Source organism: Durio zibethinus, chromosome 7 (genome assembly GCF_047325235.1).
Source record: "Durio zibethinus cultivar Kanyao isolate XHJ-2024 chromosome 7, ASM4732523v1, whole genome shotgun sequence".
Taxonomy (NCBI): domain Eukaryota; kingdom Viridiplantae; phylum Streptophyta; class Magnoliopsida; order Malvales; family Malvaceae; genus Durio; species Durio zibethinus.
The window spans coordinates 18,807,070-18,828,613 of NC_143168.1; the positions used below are offsets into that span (position 1 = coordinate 18,807,070).

Below are 21,544 nucleotides of genomic sequence, written 5' to 3' on the forward strand. Positions count from 1 at the left end.
ATTTGATTTTTTTAAATATTATAAAATTTTAAAATTTGATTTAAAATTTAAATTAAATTTTTATTTAATTCAAATCAAATTAAATTTTATGAATTTAATTTGATTTATTTTTTTTAATTTTTTTATATTATTTTAATAAAAATTTTTAATATATTTAAATAAATTTTGATATCAAATTATTATTTTATTTTATAAAAATTTAAAATATTATAAATTAAAAATATATACAATTTAATTCAATTTAATTTTTAATTTTTAATTTTTTAATTTAACAAAATTAATTCAAATCAAACAAAACACTATAATTTCAAATTAACTTTTAAATTTTTTTTCTCACCCTCGTATGTCGTATCGGGTTCTTAATTCGAAACTTATTACGGCTGCTGCTAGGCTTCTCCATGGATGAGGCTTGGTTTTCTCAAGCTAGGGTGTAGGGAGGGGGTGTGATGGCATATAATTGGTTGTTTTTTTTTTTTTTTTGGCAGTAACATGATTTTCATTATTACCTGATCTATAAGCCTCTCCCGTCCTTGCCTTCCCTATGAATTTTAGGGGGAGAAAAATTTTCTAGCGACTTGCTTTTAATTTTTCAGTGGAAACAAAAAAGGCCGAAGGACAAAGAACAAACAGGGGCTCTCACTCTGATGTGAAAGTAGTGATGATCCAAATAATAGCTACCTCAGTTCACAAGGGACGACCACCCCCCCCCCCCCCCCTTTGAAGTAAATTAATCATAGCAGTGTATGCATATGACACATTATGCAACGAGCATTCCTAAAAAATAGTGTAGGCATGGTAAGATTAGCTTCCGTAATAATGAAAACATTAATAACAGTAAATATTACATGAGATTAAATATTTTAATGATAAAATTAAAATTAATTATAAGACTGTAAAAATTAAAAATACCTTAATTTTTATTTTTATTTTCATTTTAAGACAGTCAACTATCATCAGACAATCCTATTTATTCATCACAAATTTGTATAAATATACTTCAACTTTAGTTATGATAATTTATTTTTAAAGGAAATAAAGGGAGGAATAGTTTATTCTTCTGACCGTAAAAAATGGAAAAACATAATAATTTCGTAAAAACATTTATCTTAATCTCCACCCAACCCGACCATTGGAGCTAACTTTTGCAATGAAATTTTAGACGTAAAAGCTCCAGAAATTGTTTATAAAAGCTAACACCACATTTTCTGGCCAAGTCACTAAATCCAAAACAATATGGGAAAAATTGTCTAAATCATGCAAAATTATGGTTTCCCATTGTGTTTCTGATCTGTTACTTCAAGCCACATTTTGCGTGCCATTTTACCTTCTACAATTCCTTTTAGCTGTAACATAAAACATGAAGAGAATACAGCCTATGTAGTTGTAGAACTTGCAAATCTCTAAACTTATATCAGGAGGGACAGTCCCATCTCTCCCCTGGGAAAACGCTACAACTTCCAAACCTTCATTTCAATGGCCTTTCACATGCAAGAAAATAGCATTGCCAACTAAGGATTGCAGCCCAAATGGTCGACCACCACACACCTCTACAAGCTGCCTATCTGCCAACATCAAGGCCGTTAACAGGCCTGCAATCGATTAATTGGTGATGTTGACAAATCCAGTCTCTTAAGGGATTTACAAAGTTTTGTTACACAAGTAATTTGCAATCTGCAAATTAGTGGCTTTGGTTCATCTTCCTGAAATGAAAGGGGACAAAAGAAGATACAAAAATCACTTGCAAAAAGCACTAAAACCATGCAACAGCCAGCAAATGTGATTAGTTGAGGAGTAAACAAACCATGATTGTGGTTTTTGATGGGATATATCGGTTGCAATCTACTTACTCTATGTCATCTGTGGAATTGGATTGGAAAAAACACGTAACAGTAAAGTGATCTTCTGCTGAGCTAAACTTAATATTTCAATGGGTACAACCCAAAACAGGTTGGTATGATCGAATATAATCAATAAAAGACCAGCATACTAAGCAAACTGGAAAATATAGGGATGTATGTAATGGTTCTATGAAAATTTAGCATATAGAGACCGATACTATCGATGCCGATATGATATTAATAATTATGATTCTGAATAATTGATCAACTAATAGGACAAACGTGCTAATGGATTCCAATAGCATGTGGATGTTGTGCTAGGGAATCACCGGCTACATTAAATCCAATAGCATTTTGACATTATCCTCGTAGTTGTCAATAATGTACCGGTACTGGTGATGATATCAAATGGTATGCCGTAGTTTGGGGGCAAAACCAATACGCTTTAACCTTCTATTGGTATTTTGCATTTGGTGCCACCATAATCCAGTGAGACCTGTCTTACTCCTGCCGGGCTATTTTGACCAAAAAATAATATTTCATTCAGGACAAAATCATTAGATATCATCACCTTCACCACCAAAAAAAACCTAAAATTTTTTTTAATTTTTTTCTTCAATAAACAATAGGAAATATTTTAAGAATCTTCTGCTTTTATACGAGTTCCAAACCAATTCAAAATTATACAGTACATATATTTTGAGGGGAATAAAACTCTTATTATTATTTATTTATATTAATGTAAATTAACATTGTGACATTATTTTTGAACATATAGACATAATCAATATATACCTAAAATTTCAATTTCAAAATATCAACTAAAGGTTTGATCTCCTAAATAGGATTAGACATTTGTGGTGTTTTCAGGAACTTTTGGGTGAGAGTAATGCTGATTTTAGGAATCATGGCTGTCTTGTCCTTAAGTTACTGGTCTACATCTTAGGTGAGTTCAGGTTAGCTGCTTTGAGGGGTAAAAAGAAACATTCCAAGCCAATCTTAATGATCACAGAACGATAATGTTTTAACATACATGATTCATGGGATCTTAGAGACAGCTGCCCTTCAAGATGAGCCACCAGTTTAAGCATTAAAAGATAAGAGACAACAATTACTCAGTTTATAATAATGAGCAATAATAACAGACTTAATTCCATGCATATGAATATCAATTCAATTTTTAAAAAAAAATGAAAAAGTGAAAATATGAATATCACATATAAAAGGAATGAAGAGGCATCACATGGTATGAATAGTGTTGGATTCATACAAATTGGAACCAGTTTTTAGGCTAGAAACTGAATAGAAATTGTATATTAATGCTTCGTTGTGGCAAATCTAAAACAAGGAAAACAGCGCAATAAGATGCATTCAGTATGTGAAATAAGTAGGCAAGAAGTACCATTACTCTTTTCCACACTAAAATATGTTACTTTTGGCACAAATAAAATTCTATGTTGTTGCACTCACTGAAAGGGATTAAAAGTGACGATGACTGAAATAAAGTGATTTGTTTATGTTTACTTACATGAGAATACATCAATCAATGGGGTGCTTGTCAGCCTGGCGAGATGTATAATGTGCAGAAAGCAAAAGCAGAGAAAGGAAAGCACTGGCTACAAAAATTGCATCAAACCATCGGTGGTAGAAGTCAAACTGAATATCTCCACCCAAAACATCTGTTATAATCAACCTGCCAAGGGATACACATGACTTATATGGCTCCAGGTTTTAAATGCAACTAACTGTAAGCTGTAAAGTGTAGGGATTAAACAATTAAAATAATAAATAATAATAAGAGCCCAGTCCAATTTAAGTCATAATAGTTCATGAAAAGATGTTTTCACTGTTTTACAGAATCCTAAACTGAGAAACTCAACCATGATAATATTGCAATTACAGTCATGAGATACGTGCCAAAGACAACTACATAGAGAACAAGACCAAAAATATAAAAAAAGCACATTCAGTACAAGGTCCATTGAATAGTAAAAATAATTTGATGTGATTATTACCCATCCAGATGATACTGAAGCATATAAAAAGTAGCTCCATATTTCCCAAATGCACAAATGAAAAAGGTTTGCCCTGCAGCTCTCAAAGCTTTAGTCCAGCCTTACGTTCTACATGGTTAAAAGAACAGTTTATAACACCAAATCAGGTACCCATCGGAAAACTAATCTTAAAGATCAAAAAGGAATGGCCCCATTCACAAACATATCGAGTTCTACATAGTTAATCTAACACTCAAAGGAAATATTCTAATTAAGTCTCTTTTAAGCAACATAAAACTTTATAAAATAGCTACTTATGACCATCCTAATTGATAAAACTAACCACCATCTCAAGTCTATGTCCATCCTGATTTCCTACTTAAGAACATTTCAGAAAAATTGTTTAGAATGCAGAGACCCTGGCTGCATAATAGCTAATAGATCCCAATGCACATTCTCATTCCGTGTCTAAAGGCAAGTCTACCAAGATTGAGTCAGCTTGACTTCCATGATAGTTAACCAAGAATGATGTGTTAAATTTACCACATCACCTACCTGACATGGAACATCTATATTTACCCAGACGAGCAGGCTGTCTTATTAAATGACCTTATTCATCCCTTACATGTCTGCCTTTCTGAGTCATCTCTAATTATCCATTTCTATGTGTAACTTCTGCACAGAACCACACTTCATTTTCACCCATTCTCTCACTTCTCTTTTGTCTTGTTTCTTCTTTACCACAGCACCAACTTGACACATAACATATATGTTTACTCAGAAAGTTTGAATCAAGTGACTGCATCCATCCCCTTGTCCTCAGCCTTTTTAGTCATCTCTAGTTATCCATTATGTGTGACACAGCAAGACTAACTTCTGCACAGCACTTCATTTCACCCGTTTCTCTTTTCTTCTCTTTTGTCTTGTGTTCTAATTTATCAAAGACAAGCCAAACAAAGAGGCTCAATATCATAGATTTAACTTTTTCCTCAACAATCTCCAAAAGTTTGGCCCAATTGCCAGAAAGGCAGCTCAGATATGATACAAAGGAATAGTTATACCTGCTTTATCCATTTATCCCGAAGCTACCTGCTTTGTCTATACAACTCTCAGCAATATTAGCATACCCAAGCAATTAATATAATTTCTCAATCCTAGGTTTCACTATGCACCTTATAACTTGGATTTTACATGTAAATTAAATTAAACTGGCATTTCGTATGGTTTCTTACAGTTACTTCCATCTATTGATAACAAACTCACATCTATAAAGAAAGACTTGATTCAAGAGAAAACTTGACAGGGAGACTACAGAAGGCGATGCTATAAATTTGCTAAGAAAGTTAACAAACTTTTGGGGATTGCAGAAACAATCCTTTCAAGTCAACGATTACATAGCATTCTACATGCTTGACACTATGAATTAACAATTTCTGTCCATCTGGAAAGGGATCTACAATAAACGCCCAGAAGAATTCAAGAGAGGAAGTACATTCCCATAATTTCCTGAATAAGCAACACAAAAGATATATAAATTGACATTAATCATGGCCATACCTGTATTCAGTCCTCAAACTTTTTCTTATCAGAAGAATTGAAGAGAGGAAGTACATTCCCATAATTTCGGAAAGGAAAAGGACAACATTGCTTGAAGATCCACAACCAACTCTGGAGACTGCAAAGAAGAACTGCATGCAGCCAAACATTGAAAGTTAAGCTGCAGAATACTAGATAATAGGAAAGACATACTGTTTCTAACATTGATGATAGGGCACACAAGGTTGACATGATGCCATAAGCTTGTGCTGCTCATGCCAATAGTGATGAAATGAATATATAAAACAAAAAACACAATATTCTCCATAGGAAGAGGTGAATTGATACTAATAACAACAATAGTGATGAGTCAACAACCAATGACAAAGATGACCGTCACAAAAGCTGCCAAATTAGGAACATAGAATCAGTAGATATGACTAGAACAAGTTTGTGTTTGATTGTTTATATTCTGAAAGATATTAAAGTTGTCAATTAGAATTCAATGAGTAAACATTTGCTAAACCAACAATGGATAGGCAATGTGGACAGACTTTTTAGATTTTCAGATAAAATCAAGTAAACTGCTAAACTATAAGAAACACAAAACTAAAATGACAGCCCACAAAAAGAGTACAAGATTACCTTCATTAGATTTGTTAAGAAACCCCGTACTGATACGGCAATCAAGATTCCAATAAACAACAGGGAAATATACTGCAAAGAATAAATACAAAAAAGAAGATGCCCACCATCAATCCCAGCAAAGAGACTGTGCAATCACATCATAGCTAGTAAAAGTGTTGAGTGAAAACTAAAGGCAACAAGATGGTTAACTTTTCCCAATGAAATGCTAGAATTATTAGTTCGCACTTTACAGATGAACAAAATACCTAAGAACTGATCAATATCATTTAAGCACAGATCATAGAAAACAAACTATACAAGTCAATAAAAAATTCCATCAGTAGTATGTGGCCCTCAATGTTCGCAAATAAGCAAGCAAATTCTGCATATGGCCCCTCAATGTTCGCAAATAAGCAGCAGCCTCCTGCAAAACATAAACAAGAAAACTGACCATTGCTTTTTCCTGAGATAAATCTAAATCTAAATGGAAATGCGAAAAAAGAAAAACTCTAGCTCAAACAACTACAGCCTTCGAGGACCAATATAGTATAATTGTACTTCTTTTGTGAACAGAAGATTACCAAGTAGCCAGGATCATGATGACCATGTTTATCAAAATACTTAACATGGAGTAAGAAACTCAAACAAACAAGTAGTGGTATTTTGGTCTTAACAAACTAAAAGGAAATAGCAAAAAGAAAATACGTTTTGAATACCATTCTGTTAATATCATATCAAACATTTTTTGGCTACCATTCTGTTAATATCATATCTTTTTCTGTTTTCCAGCATCTTTTTGGTCTAACACATGGTAAATCTTATACATGAGAACAGTGCACTATATCAATTTTCAAGAGAAATAATAGAAACTGTGACAACATAATATCACATGTCAATTTGATTTCAATTCTGACTAGCTCTAAGACATAAATCTGCCATCTAGAAAATCAGCTTTTAAAATGCTTCTATGAGAGTAAGGGATTTGACTAAGTGTAAGCCTTCTTTTGTTTACATTTTAAAAGATTTAGAAGACCTTAACAGACGGTACATGATCATATTTAATATGGTTCGAAACTTAGAATACAAATTTATAAACAAAGCAATACCTTAGCTTGGCAAAGCTCATAGATTTCCAGGAATAGTTGCTTTGAAAGCTCTTCCAAAGCTTGAACCTCGTCGTCCAAGATTTTAATTTCTGCAAAGAAAGAAGATTAACCCTTTCATAGATTCGAAAAGATTGAATCAAAAGTATTATGTACCCTTCAAATGTACAAGTCTAATGCTAATGTGAAGAAAGTGAAATAAGACATCTTCCCTGGAAATTCTAAAAGTACATCAACGCAAAATAGTAAAAACCACAGTGAGGCTACAGCCAGAAACAAGCATAGATGACTGGCAAAACACTAAAACATCAAAAGGACTGTGAAAATATAACATCAGTACATCCAAAACATCTAAATTGGCAATTCAGACTGTCTACAAAACTTTGAAATTTTTAAGTTCAAACTATGAAAACAATAAGGCCGTGAAGGCCATTTTCAATACCAATTTCGACTGATAAAGTAGGGCAACAGCTTTTCTCTCCCTAATGCTTATAGCTAATCCATCTTATCCTTTAGTACACTCAAGGGCAAGATTGATCTCTAAGAATCCTGTGCAAAATAGTATTATGCCTTTACACTAGAACTTGCTTTCAATGATTGAACCACCTATCTAAGATGTGGATAACTAGTTTGCAGCATGCAAATATAAAGTTTAATTGCACCAAAACTAATAGGAAAAAAGTACTGCTAGGAAAATAATACTGCATACCTCTTCTTTAGTTCATTCTAACACAATCTACAATCTCACAGTTAAGGTGTAATAGCTATAAAAAAATTCCATATCCATGAAGTGCCATGATGCATGCAAATATCAAAAAAAGATAATATATCCAAAGTTATAGTGAAAAAGAAGAAGAAGAAGAAAGTAGAAAAATCAAATTAAAAGAGAAAAATAAGCGTGACAAATGAATGCATATGCCATCACTTGTTTAATGATCAAATATCAACACATAAGCCCATTGCAACCACTAATGAATGATGTTTCCAAATTTGAGACTATTATATGATAGTTGTGATTCCTAAAAAGGATGATTATCCAAAGAGAAACTATAAGAACTCTATTGAGGCAACCTAAAAAAGGTAAAAACGAAAAGAATCAAAACAAAAGCTAAATAAGTTGAAGATTTTATGTAGAACATACCATCACAAGTTCATCATTATAGGGAATTTTATAGTACATATTGAAGATAGGAAAAATGAACGCAGACCTTGTTCCTTTTGATCATCTTGCACTGACCGTACGACCGTGCCTACAATCCTTTTGAAGAAGGATCTGGCCTTTAAGCTCTGAAACATACATCTTTAATTAGCCAAAAGAAAATGTTAGTCATAATTACTGTCAATCACAAGACTTGAGAAGTACTTAGATTTTAGGGTGAAATATAAAAAATTAAATAAATTTAAAAAATAATGGCAAGAAAAAAACAAACACTCCAGACAAGAACACAAAACAGCAAATAATTAGAATGTGTGTCAAGAAATTTTTGGCAACATGATATAGTCGTTGTGACAGAACATTCCAAACCAAATTCAAACTTGCCAGAAATTAAAAACAGTAATAAATTAACTTAAAGCAGAATATAAATACCTTTTATATCTATCTCCATCTTAACTGCATAACATTATATATTTTCTATTGGGGTCATTAAATAACCCAATCAATAACATTACATCAATTTCAAAGCACTAAGACAAAAAGAGCAAGATCAGTAAACCTCGTCAGATACTTGAATCTGTTCCATCTCCATTTGACAAAGAATGATTTTCTTTTTCTTTGCAACACAAGTCTCAATTGATTGCATTAGTTGTCTCTCCAATGCCTTAATGTCTGATTCCTCAATCTCTCTGCCATAATTACAGGCATAAATATGTAAGAAATCAAAATCATCTAGATACATAGAAAGTTAGAAACAAACATGATACCGGAAAACTAAAAATACTAGAAAGGGCAGCTTTAATCTGTTAATCAATGTCAATAAAGTATTAGTATCAGCTTTCACAACATTATAAACTACATATAAATCTTCTACTCCTAATATGTTGATGGCAAAACCACAAATTCCAAGCCTGACAGGGAATAAAAAAAGGCTTTGAAATCCCTTAACACTGCATGTGCTGTTTACAGGCTCAACCATGAGTAACAAACCCAAAGTTGGCTTGTGCAAACCGTTACCATGTTAGTTTCTACAGTTATCATCATATGAGAGCAATATATAAGAGTTCAGTGGGCTATTTTCCAGACATTATTCTGTTTCTAGGCTCAACTTATCATGTAATCAACCTCATTCAGTTTAACACTGAACCTTCTTTTTTTGGTACAAAGGAGGCTGCAGCCTAGGGATAGGGGAAAGGGTTGTAGGTGCTCAGATTTGAACCCAGACCTACAGGATGCCACCTCTTAAAAATGGCTGAATGAACCAACTAAACTAAGCTTCAGGTTCAACATTGAACCTTTAACATAACATTTGAGTATATGAATCAAAGGCAGTATCCGTTTATAATAGCATGGACAGCATGCTGCATCTATTTTCCAAGTAAAGAAGCTGAGCTATCAACCCACATATTTTAAAGCTGCATACTCAGCAACTTAACAGAGCTTTTACAATCATTTAGAGTTAGCAGAGAATCTTTTATAATCATTTATGTTTATACAAGAACATGGTTGTTCATATTGTTTCCGAAAATATTTTATGCAGTTACAATCATTTGGGAGCTTAGAATTAAGTCTTCTTGCTCAAGTTCTGGAGATTACTTGAGAGCTTGCAATTATTTTCTTCTTCTTCCTGCTTATTATAGCAATAAATATTCTAAACACACAAAACATCAATTTTTGAACTACATTGATTTAGACCTTCCCTGTTGCTGCACCGTAAAAAAAGTCAAATACCCAAATATGTTTTCCAACCACTTTCACCACATTGTACATAAATTTTTAAAAAAGTAAGAGAATCTACCTTGCTGCCACAATTGAATTCAGTAATGTTCCCTAAAATCTGCACCTATTCAAATTTCATATTTAACTCTAAATCTCTACACTTGTGCATCAGAAAACTTAAAGTTGCAATTTCAACCAAAAAAATTCAAGTAGACACATCTCGGACTGCTTCTCCTATGCCATAAACTGAAACAGTTGCAACCTCCAACTTCTTACAACTGCACTTATTTTCAAACCATAACATATTCATTCATGACCTGCCACTCCTTGGACATGACACAGAACTACTAAGTATTCTTATCTTGGAGTCTGGCTGTTCTAAAAGTTTTCAATTGATAAGCACCCACTCCATCTTCTTCCAACCGCTTATATTCTACAGGCAAAAGTCCCATAACAAGAAAACATGTCTCCTGCATTTATTGGTCACTCTGTAACTACTCCCTTGGTTTTCCCCTTATACAATCCTTGAGCACTTTTCATCAGTACCTAGCAAATATATGGTACATGATACCATTATATTGCTCAAGGACATGCCATCTTTCTGAATTACTTCCAACTAATCATTGGAGGATCACATAAATCAAAGAAAATTTAAGAGAAAATTAAGGTTGCACCAACAAGTTATGACCAAACAAAATACTAAGCAAGCAATGACAAAAATGCAGAAAATGATATCTAAAACATAATAGAGGGGAAATGGTTATTTAATATGAAGCATGCAGGAAAAAAATTTCTTTTTAACTCTCCTGCATCCAAGAACCAAGAAATCAGATAATCATTACACGTTAGTATCTGATGAAAAGTGACAAATAGCTGTATGGCAAATTTACAGCACCAAAACCAGATAGGACAGCCATGACAGTTACTCCAATAACACCAATTCAACTGACCAATTGAGGCATTGTCAAGAAACCTGAAAAGCAAAAATCAGGAGGAGCTGAGCAGCTGGAAAGCATTAGCTAATATTTCTAAAACACTTGCATAAAAGATGTATGCATAAAGTTAAAATTAAAACATTATCCTTGAATCTAGGTTACTGACAACAAGCTAGAAAATTCCAGTTTTATGCCTGCAGATTATTAGTGGGTTAGAAGAATAATATTCTAAAGAGATAAGTAAAAATATAAAGCGTGTGACTAATCTCCTTGGCTTATCCACAACACATAATTTTATTGCAGTGGTTTGTAATTGGTACCTCCAAACCAATCCTAATGTCTCTTAGGCCTCCAAAAACTATAAAATAAGTTCCAACCCTGTCATCCAGCTAATATTCCAGGGATACTGCAGCCTATATTATTTTTCTAAAATCTTACAAGCCCCCAAATTTTCTTCATTGCAATCTAATTATACACATCCTCCAATATTTGGCGCCAAGCCCCCAAGTTTCAGGTGCAGTATTCATATCATTAAGATCAACCTTTGATGCCATTTTGTCCAGGTCAGAGGTAAAGGATTGAAACCAAATCCAATCAAAACAGATAACAATATGGTGAGTTTGTGCCGATGCATGTGAGACAGATTGAAACTGTGAACTTAAGTAAAAGCAAATAAAAAACCTTTGTCAGGAAAGGGCATGGGAAAGTGAATGCCCATGCGCCGAAAAGCATAGAGAAACGCCAACAAGAATAGGATAGCTCCCAGTCCAGCCCGCTCCTTCCTCATGCCTGAGATGAACATCCAAAACACATTAAGAGGCCTAACAGAAAATACTGAACCAATATAAAGATATTATTTACTTTCTCTTTCACAACTTGCATGTCTGGCCTCAGAAACTTTCACTCGTAGTATTGCCACAAACAGAGGCACGGAGTGACACTATTAAAAACACTCTAACCACTCTTGCAGATCCCTCTCAGCTCAGAACTCAATTGTGTAACAAGGAGGTATAAATCCTTTGTAAAAACATAGTATGTTCACCATTCTCCAGTGAGGTAACTGATTAAAGATGATGGTTGTATTCAATAATGTAGAAAGCTTTATTTGGGGGAAGGAGACGCAACAAAGTTCTCAAAAATGTTAACATCTCAAAATTAACCCTCATAAGAGAAATAGCAAATTTAAGAAAACAATTCTAGATTGTAAAAGAAAATTGGAGTTAAAACAATATCATAAAAAAAACTTACCACTGTTGCAGAGCATCAAGTAGCAATGGTAATAAGGCAACATGAAAACTAGTAGCAAAATCAAACAGAATAGATCCACCTTCCAGTTTATCAATCTTGCCCTACCAACAAAAGGGAAAATGTGAGTTAACAATGAGTGTTATGACATTCAAATAATTAAATCAATGTTTACAACCACCCTAGACGGAATTAATAAAATGAAGAACAAAAGAATCACAAACCAATAATAATTTCTCCAGAACAACAAAAGAAACTTAATATTCAGAAGTCTGATGTACTTCATAATCTTATGACTTCAAAAAGGGGACTTATAATATATCGTATAAACATTCATATTTTAAAAGGATCAATTTACTAGAAATTACCCTTTGGATAGAAGAGCAAGTTCAGTAGTTGCCTTGAAACCAATACCATCAAAATCAATTCTAAAAACACCCTTTTTTTCCTAATCACACTCTCTTCCGAGAAACTAAATATCATATGTACATAGAAGTGAATTAGTTAGACATAAAGATTCACATAGGTAAAAGCCATGCCCCATAGATTTTCTAAAACAAACGAACAAGCACACCAATATTCTGAAAGCAAACAGCAAGTAAACAAAATAACAACCAAAAGGTAATGAAAAAAAAAAGAAGCAACTAATAACCCCATATGCAAAGCACATTCACCAGTCTCCAAGAATTGAATCAGTCTCGGAATAACAGGAACAATCCCAATTTCTACTTCCTTTTTTCCATTAACAAATCAACCAAAAGCCATATAACTAAAAACACTCAAAACCCCTAAATATATATAGAAATTTAGTTAACTCCTAAAAAAGCAACACCTAGACTAAACTACAAAAACCCATTACCAAAATAGCAAAAAGAAAATGCAAAGACAGATAGACAGAGAGAGAGAAGAGAACAAGCTGTGGCTCTTACTCTCTGGAGAGAAGAAGGATGATCTCGAAAAGAACAAGCTGGAGAAGGTTACAAGAGAAAGCGAAAACAATACTGAAAATGATTTGAACCAAAGCTCTTTTGTCCTCGTACTCTTTGTAAAGCCTTCGGTTTAAGAACCAAAGACCTGTCCATCCTAGCAGAACTAGCGATCCCATTACCACCATTCCTTCGTAGACCGCCCATCCCCACCCCATCTTTTTTCTTTTTTCTCTTTTCTCCAAATCTTTTGCTCTTTCTTGTTCTCTAGATTTTCTCTCTTCTGTTTGTATGTTGCTGATCTGTTGGAGTAGTTTCCTTAGCAATGGGGAGGACGCTGTGTTTCGGTTTCGGTTGGTTTGGGTACCATTTACAGTTGAAACGTCCCCTTTTCCGTTTCTTTCTTTTTACTTCGCTTGTTTTCTTGAACTGATTTTTATATCTAAAAAAAAAATTTATGTCAGAATTTGTTAGAATTCAAAGACCAAGCCCAAAAGCGAAAATAGGTCCAATGTAGTTCAAACTCTGGCCCAATAATGTCCTTTCTTCTTGACCCAATAGACTCTTATATTCATCATGTTCCATCATTTATAAATTTAATTTTAAATTTATCTGTTAAATTTTCTCTTAATTACGATTTGTTAACTTATATTTAATTTTACTCTCTCTGTCTCATTTTTTTGGTCCATTTTTTAGATATTTCAAAATTATGTCATTTTTTTAGTATTTAAAACTCTTACCTTTTATATTTTAAAATTATTTTTTATGATTTTTTAAATTTTTTGACATTAAAAGTTATGAAACTTTAATTTTATAAAAGAATTAAATTTTAATATTAAATATATTAAAATCAAAATTTTTATTAAACTCCGTAAAAATTAATACTATCAAAATAATTCAGAACAAAAAGAGTATTAATTTATTAATTAGATTTACAAAAATAAAAATCAAGAAACTTGATTTTTATTTTTTCAAAATTTATTTGTAAAATATTTCTTTTTTCTTTCAATTTTCATAAATAAATAAAATTAATGTAATAAAATAACTGTTTTAAGCACTTAAAAGTTAAAAATAAAAAGAGAATTTTGAAATAATTTAAAAAATGAGAAAAAAATATTGTTATATCAACAATACTATCTCAAATGATATAATAAAATCATGATATGATACTGATAATTGATGTTAAGTTATCAGTTTAAATATAATTAAAGATTAATAATTATATGATAAAATGTTTTATTAAAACTTTATCGAATAATAAAAAACTTCATAATTAATATTTTTTTAAGCAATGATTAAAAAGCAAAGGAGAGGAAGCACACTACTAACTTATGATGTTTAGTTCATTGAGGTAGGGGTGAGCATATATCGGTTTTAACCGATCGAAATTATGAAATATGGTCATTTCGGTTCGGTTTAATCGATTTTCGGTTGTAATCAGTTTTAAGATCGGTTAAATTAGTTAAATCGGTCGGTTATCAGTTTTTAAAATTGATAACCGAATTAACCGAATTAACCGATCTTATAATAACTAAGGGTAAATATGTAAATTCTCTTTAAAAAAACCTAAATTTAACTTACCTTTTTTATAACTCATCCAGTCCACCCAGCCGTTTCCCCTTTCTGCTCTTTGCTCTTTCTCTGTTACAGCTTACTGTGTTATGCCCTTTGTAGTTTGCTCTCCTTCAATCTCCTGCATCTTTGCCTCCCTCTTACTCTCTTGCTTGGCTACTTGCCTCATAATCTCTTACTCCCTCTAATTTGCTACACAAGATCCACAATTGTAGAGATCAATCTGCCCAAGACGCCATCATAAGTTCTTAAATCTTAATAACCTTTATTTTTTCTTTTAGCGTGATGTTTAAAGCTGTATTTTTCCTGTATGTTTTAAGCTAAAGCATAACCCAAACAGCCAAACCTCAGCCCCAAGGTGTGCTCACGATAATGTTTTTTTTTGCTGGTATTTTTCAGTAGCTTTTGTTGTTTACTTGTTTAGAGTGATTCGATAGATGGACACTATCTCTAGCCTGAAAGGAATAGGTCTAGGACTTTCAGTGGCTTGTTTACTCCTCCAGTTAATTGACTAGGTTTTAGAACAAAAGGATCAAAAGTCAAAACCTTCCATGCCTCACGTTGGATTTACAGTATTTGTAGCAAGTTGTGAAAATACTCCTTTTAGTCGAGGAAAGCACTTTAACTTATAAAAATGAAGGGAGCAAGATTTTTAATAACAGTTTCTGCCAGTTTTGACTTGCTTTGCTAAATTACCAAAAGAAAGCAACAACTATTTGGATTAAGACGATGTGGACAGTGGACTCAAGAAAAAGTAAAAGAAAATGTTATTTTCTAGCATGGAAACCGACTGGGGAAACCAATTAATGTGTGGTGAAGCGCACCTTTCTCAGATTGATGAATTTTATCTGCTGATTTAGTTAAGTCTATTCCCCAAGCAAAATTCAAGCTCTGCAATTATAAGGATACTGCAAATACAGCTAGAGACCAGGCAACAAATGCTACGCAATCAGCTCAAAAGTCTGCTCAGTAAAGACAGCAGTAGACTACTGGTTTCCTGCAGCAGACTGCTGGTTTCCTACGTCTGTTGGTTTCCTGCAGTAGATTACTGGTTTCCTGCAGCAGATTACTGGTTTCCTGTAGCAGACTGCTGGTTTTCTGCAGCAGATTACTGGTTTCCTGCAGCAGACTGCTGGTTTCCTGCAGCAGACTACTGGTTTCCTTCAGCAAGTTTTTTCTTTATCTGTCATTCCCTTTCATCAATTCTTTTGCTTTTCAATAATAATAATACCTCATTTTAGGGTACATTAAATAGACAATTGATAAAGTTTACGTTATTTTGAGCTTTGGTTAGGAAATTAATGAAATAGGAATTTGTACTGTTGTAGACTAGAGAGCAAATGAAGGGCATGGCTCAGGGTGCTGTGGAAAGTGTGAAGAACACAGTTGGAATAAATGAGAAGAAATGAAATCAAAAGATTAATGAGATCATTTGGTTATGAAATGAGATGCAGCTTTAATAAATGCAGATTTTGTTGCTTTCTTTTGGTAATTTAGGGATGACTGATGGTATGGCAACATGGTAATGATGTGGACTAAGATGATTCAAGAATGGTCCCACAACTCACAAGCGAAAGACAAAAATAGTTTAAGTGATTTACACCTTGAAGTAGAGTGTGTAAATATTGGATGTATACATAGAGAAATAAATTTAAAACATAACTATTTGGGAATAAAAAATTTAAAGAAATCTATTGTCAGAGATCTAGCACTTTTAAGTTTTAACTTTCTTACTAGGTCTAGCAACTAATTAATCTAAATTATGCTAGATACTTAAATTAAAAGTTAAAATAAATTAGCCTAAACTATGCTAGACACTTACATTGTTTGTTGATAAAATAAGCAACTAATATATAGTTTGATTAACAAACTATTTCATTATTTGAATATCCAATGTGTTCAATAATTGTGTGAATATTACTTTATTATTTTTTTCATTATTTGAATATAATTTTATTTTTATTTATTATTTTAATATAATTTAATTATTTATTTTTTATTGTTTGGATATAATTTGATCACTTGCTTTTTTTTTTTTTGAAGATGTCAAATGAAGTGAATGATATGATTTTGGATTCTACAACTAATCAAACACAATTGGCCTCTCAACTTCCTGCATATGATGAGGTAACAAAAAGTGCAACTGCAAATTCCAAAGTGATGAGACGAGCATCTAAGCCATGGTCAGAGGTATGGGATCAATTTACTAAATTTGTTAATGAGAAAGGTAATCGTAAAGCTAGGTGTAATTATTGTGACAGAGAATTTTTTGCTGATCCTAAAAAGAATGGAACCACCGCTTTAAAGAATCACATGAATTCTTGTAAAAAGGTTCCTCGTGTTAGTGGGGATGATGGTACTCAAACAGAATTGGTGTTATCGTCAGGAGGAGTGGAATCTTTAGGCACTTGGAAATTTAATCAAGATGCTGTTAGAAAAGCTGTAGCTAAAATGATCATTCTAAATGAGTTGCCATTTAGATTTGTGGAGTCGGAAGGATTTAGGCATTGCATGTCAGTTGCATGTCCTAGATTTCGTGTACCATCATGATGGACAGTTGCTAAGGATTGCTATCAGTTTTATATTGATGAAAAAACTCATTTGAAGCAATTCATGAAATCATCTTTTACAAGAGTATCTCTTACCACTGATACATGGACCTCATTACAAAGGGTCAATTATATGTGTCTTACGGCTCACTTCATAGACAAAGATTGGAAACTAAACAAAAAGATATTAAATTTTTATCCCATTTCTAGTCACAAAGGTGAAGCTATTGGTAAGGCGGTTGAAAAATGTTTGAGTGATTGAGGGATTGATAAGATTTTTACTGTTGCAGTTGATAATGCTAGTTCTAATGATGTTGCAATTGCATATTTGAGGAAAAAATTTAACAATGCTGGAACTAGTATTTTGGGAGGCAAATATCTTCATTTGAGATGCATTGCACATATTGTTAATCTTATTGTTTGTGATGGATTGAAGGAAATGAATGAAACAATTGCTCGTGTTAGAGGGGCAATAAGATATGTGAGACAATCACCTTCCAGGTTAGCTAAGTTTAAGGAATGTATTGTGAATGAACATATTCTAAGTAAAAGTTTATTGTGTTTGGATGTTAGCACTAGATGGAATTCTACTTATTTGATGTTGGATGCAGCTCAAAAGTTTGAAAGGGCATTTGATGCATTTGATGATGTTAATCCTTATTATAGAAGTGAGCTTTTGATGGGAGATGGGGTACCCGATCAAAATGATTGGGCAATTGTTAGAAAGTTTTGCCTTTTCTTGCAACAATTTTATGATCTCACCGTGAAAGTTTCAGGTACTTCTTACGTCACATCTAATACTTTTCTTGATGATATATGTGATGTTTATTCCACTTTACGAGAATGGCAATTAAATCCTGATGTTGAGTTGAATGCAATGGCAAAGAGAATGAAGGATAAATATGATAAGTATTAGGGAAATATAGAGAAGATGAATATGTTGGTTTATATTGCTTCTCTTCTTGATCCTTCAAAAAAGTTTTCTTTTGTTGAATATTGCTTCATGAAAATGTATTCTTCTGATGAAGCTTCATTGATGATTAAAAAAGTACAACAAGTAATAGAGGACTTATTTAATGAATACAAAAGAATGTTAGAACCTCAGTCTGAGCAAGTTGGTGAAAGTAGTCAAGTGAGCCAAATGTCACAGCCCACCGATGATGAAAGTGGAAATGAAACGACAAAGAAAAAGGAAAGCTTTAAATCCAAGTATAAGAGGTATAGGATTGAACATGGCAAAGATGAACATAAATCAGAATTGGCTAAATATTTGAGTGAGGAGCCTGATGATGATAATAGTGATGACTTTGATGTTTTAATTTGGTGGAAACTTAATAGCCATAGGTTTCCTATCCTTTCCCATCTAGCTCGTGATGTGTTAGCAATTCCTATATCCACAGTTGCTTCCGAATCTGCTTTTAGCACTGGTGGTCGTGTGCTTGATGCATATAGAAGCTCTTTAACTCCTAAAATTATGCAAGCCCTTATTTGTGCTCAAGATTGGTTACGTAGATCTTCTAATCTTGATTCATTTCAACCTGAAGATGATTTGATACAGCTTGACAAAATGGATTTAGGTAATATTTTATTTATACTATCATTTATTTTTTAAGGATTATTATTTTTTATTTTTTTATCTGTTTAAAGCTTACTTTTGTTTTTTTTTGTTTATATATTTTTAGATTTGTCAAAAATTGCCTTAGATCCAGTAATTGATTAAAACAAAGGTGCATGGACCTTTTGAGGTAATTTCATTATTAATTTCTATGAATATTTACATTTAAAAAATATTTATTGTATTCATTGACAACTAATTAAGGTTTTAATCTCTTTAACATTTTAGGAAAAAATGAAGGATGTGCACCAAAGTTATGAGGTTCATGTATGAAGAATGCTGTTAGAACTTGGAATATCTTTTAATTAGCTTGTTTTATGTTTTTTTATGAACTTTTATATCCATTTGTCAACTCGGAGTGTTCTTGTCTTATTTTATGTTTTGTATGAGTTGTTAACTCAATTTGTCAACTTAAAATATCTTTTATGTTTTGCACCAAAGTTATGAGATGCATATTTGCTTGATTTGCTTTTTTAAGTTGGCTTGTTGATCTTTGAAAACTTGTTTATGTGTTGAAATGACAATTATTATGTATTGACGGCTTTGTTGGTTATTTGATATATGTTAAAGTAATACTTTTTAAAACTTATTATTTAATTTATTTTGATTAAATAAATTTAAATGAGTATTTATTTGTCTTTTTTCTTGTAAAATATTGTAGAAATTATTAAATTCTTTAGTGATTTAGTTTGAATGGTATGTTAATTTGAGTTTTATTATATTAAATTTGTAGCTAAATAATTATTCAAAATAAGAGAAAAAATAATGAAAAATTCGATTATTTAATCGAATTAACCGAATCAAACCGATTTTTGATCGGTTCGATTAAATCAATTAATTAAAATTTTGTTGATCGGTTCGATTACTGATAAAATAAAATCGATTAATTCGATTATTGATTTTTTCAAATCGAATTAATCAAATTAACCGACTGCACACCCTACATTGAGGCAGCTTTAACTTTCCGCCACAATAACCGACGGCTTTAACACCAGCATGGCCTTGGGCCCCCACCACTTTTCTTTCTTATAGTTTTTTTTTTTTTTTTTGGAGAGTGCGAAAATTTCAAACTTAAGTATTTTTTCTTAATCAATATTAAAACAAAATTCATATAATAGAATATTAAGTATAAATGATAAATCAATGTTTTGCATCTATGATTTCTTGTGAAAAACCTTGCCTGCCATTAAAATTTACTTGCCCACCCAATAATTGAATTCAAAAGGCTTACTATAGTGAAGTACAAAAGAAATTTAAAACGTGAATTTGATTGTCTACCAACCACATTAAATTCTTTCCTAAATACACTTCTTCAATCATTCAAGCCTACACCTGCGTTATTCGTATATAACACATATAAGGTCAGTAACTTAATTCATTTTCGACAAGTTTTGATTCGATCTGATTTTATAAGATTGATTTTTTTAAAATTAGATTTCAAATAGAATCGGATCGGATATTATTAAAAAAATTAAGATCAGATTAAGTTTAGGTTTAGACAAACCCGACTCAACTTGATCTAATATTTATATAAAAATTAATTTTTAAATTATTTATTTATTTATATATATTTATATAATTATATATTCAAATATTTATATTTAAAAATAATATTTTATATTTAAAAAATAATATTTTATTAATTTCGAATCAGATCAATTGAGTAAGAAAAAAATAAAAAAATTTCAGGTCAATCAGATTCAGATTTGATAGATACAAAATCGAGTCGGGTTCAAGATGATTAAAAATTCATTCTGACCTGATCCATTACCAATCTTATAATCATATGCGTTCACTTAGTGAATCAAATTTTTTTTAATTTATATTTTTGTTAAAAAAATAATTTTGCAAACAAATAAAAAATTTATCACATATTTTATTTTTTAATTAATTTTTTAAAATATTCTCTACAAAATATATATCACATTACTAATATCGTTGATGAAATTTTTTAATTTTATTATTGATGCAAGAGTTTTTTTTTTTTAATGTAGAGTGATTATAGTCGTTTATTTATTATCTCGTTTCATTACCTGTCATTGATGTGGGAGCCTTATTTAATATATTCTTTGGAGAAACAGGAACAAAATTTTTTTTAAACCCTAGGAAAATGCTAAACCACGTGTGTTTGCACATAATTTTATCATTTGTTGGATGACTGACACAAGGCATCTGACGGAATCTCAAAGGCCCAAGATCCTATCATGGCTCAAAATTCAATTATCAAGTGTTAATATGTTAATTTTTGTTTTTATTTTTATTTAAAAATTATTATAAAATTTTAATTATCAAAATTATCTCATAATTTGAAATTATTTTATTTTGATTAATAATTATTAATTTTTAGTAATTAAATATCAATGTATTTGTTATTACTAATAATCAAATATTTTTTATTTAAATATCAAAATAATCATACACATTATAATAACTAAACAAGTTAATGATTTCAATATTATTTAAAATTAATAATTTATAAAATATTATTAATATTTTATTTACTTGATAATAAAATGTTGTTAAGTTAAAAATATATTTATTGATAGATAAATTAGTTTTTATACTATAAACTATGTAAAAATATTTGAGTGAAAAAATAAAATCAAAAGATTATATTATATATAAATTAACATTTTCAAAAGAAATTACACAAACTATTTTTTGAACTTATTATAATGCATGTGGTTCGAAAATATAAAGTTTATAATATAAAATAATTGCAATTGATT

At 31.5% G+C, this 21,544-nt stretch overlaps 1 pseudogene across 1 annotated transcript; it reads right to left on the reverse strand.

Annotated features, from left to right (window-relative positions):
- Positions 1 to 1,177: 1,177 nt before the first annotated feature.
- LOC111276923 (GPCR-type G protein 1-like) lies at positions 1,178 to 13,499 on the reverse strand (annotated as a pseudogene). Its single transcript, XR_016343569.1, has 11 exons — positions 13,083 to 13,499; positions 12,157 to 12,257; positions 11,590 to 11,697; positions 10,818 to 10,946; positions 8,814 to 8,941; positions 8,307 to 8,385; positions 7,102 to 7,190; positions 6,305 to 6,419; positions 6,014 to 6,204; positions 5,390 to 5,520; positions 1,178 to 3,531 (listed from the first exon to the last, which is right to left on the reverse strand). The product of XR_016343569.1 is annotated as a GPCR-type G protein 1-like (transcript).
- Between the last annotated feature and the right edge of the window lie 8,045 nt (positions 13,500 to 21,544).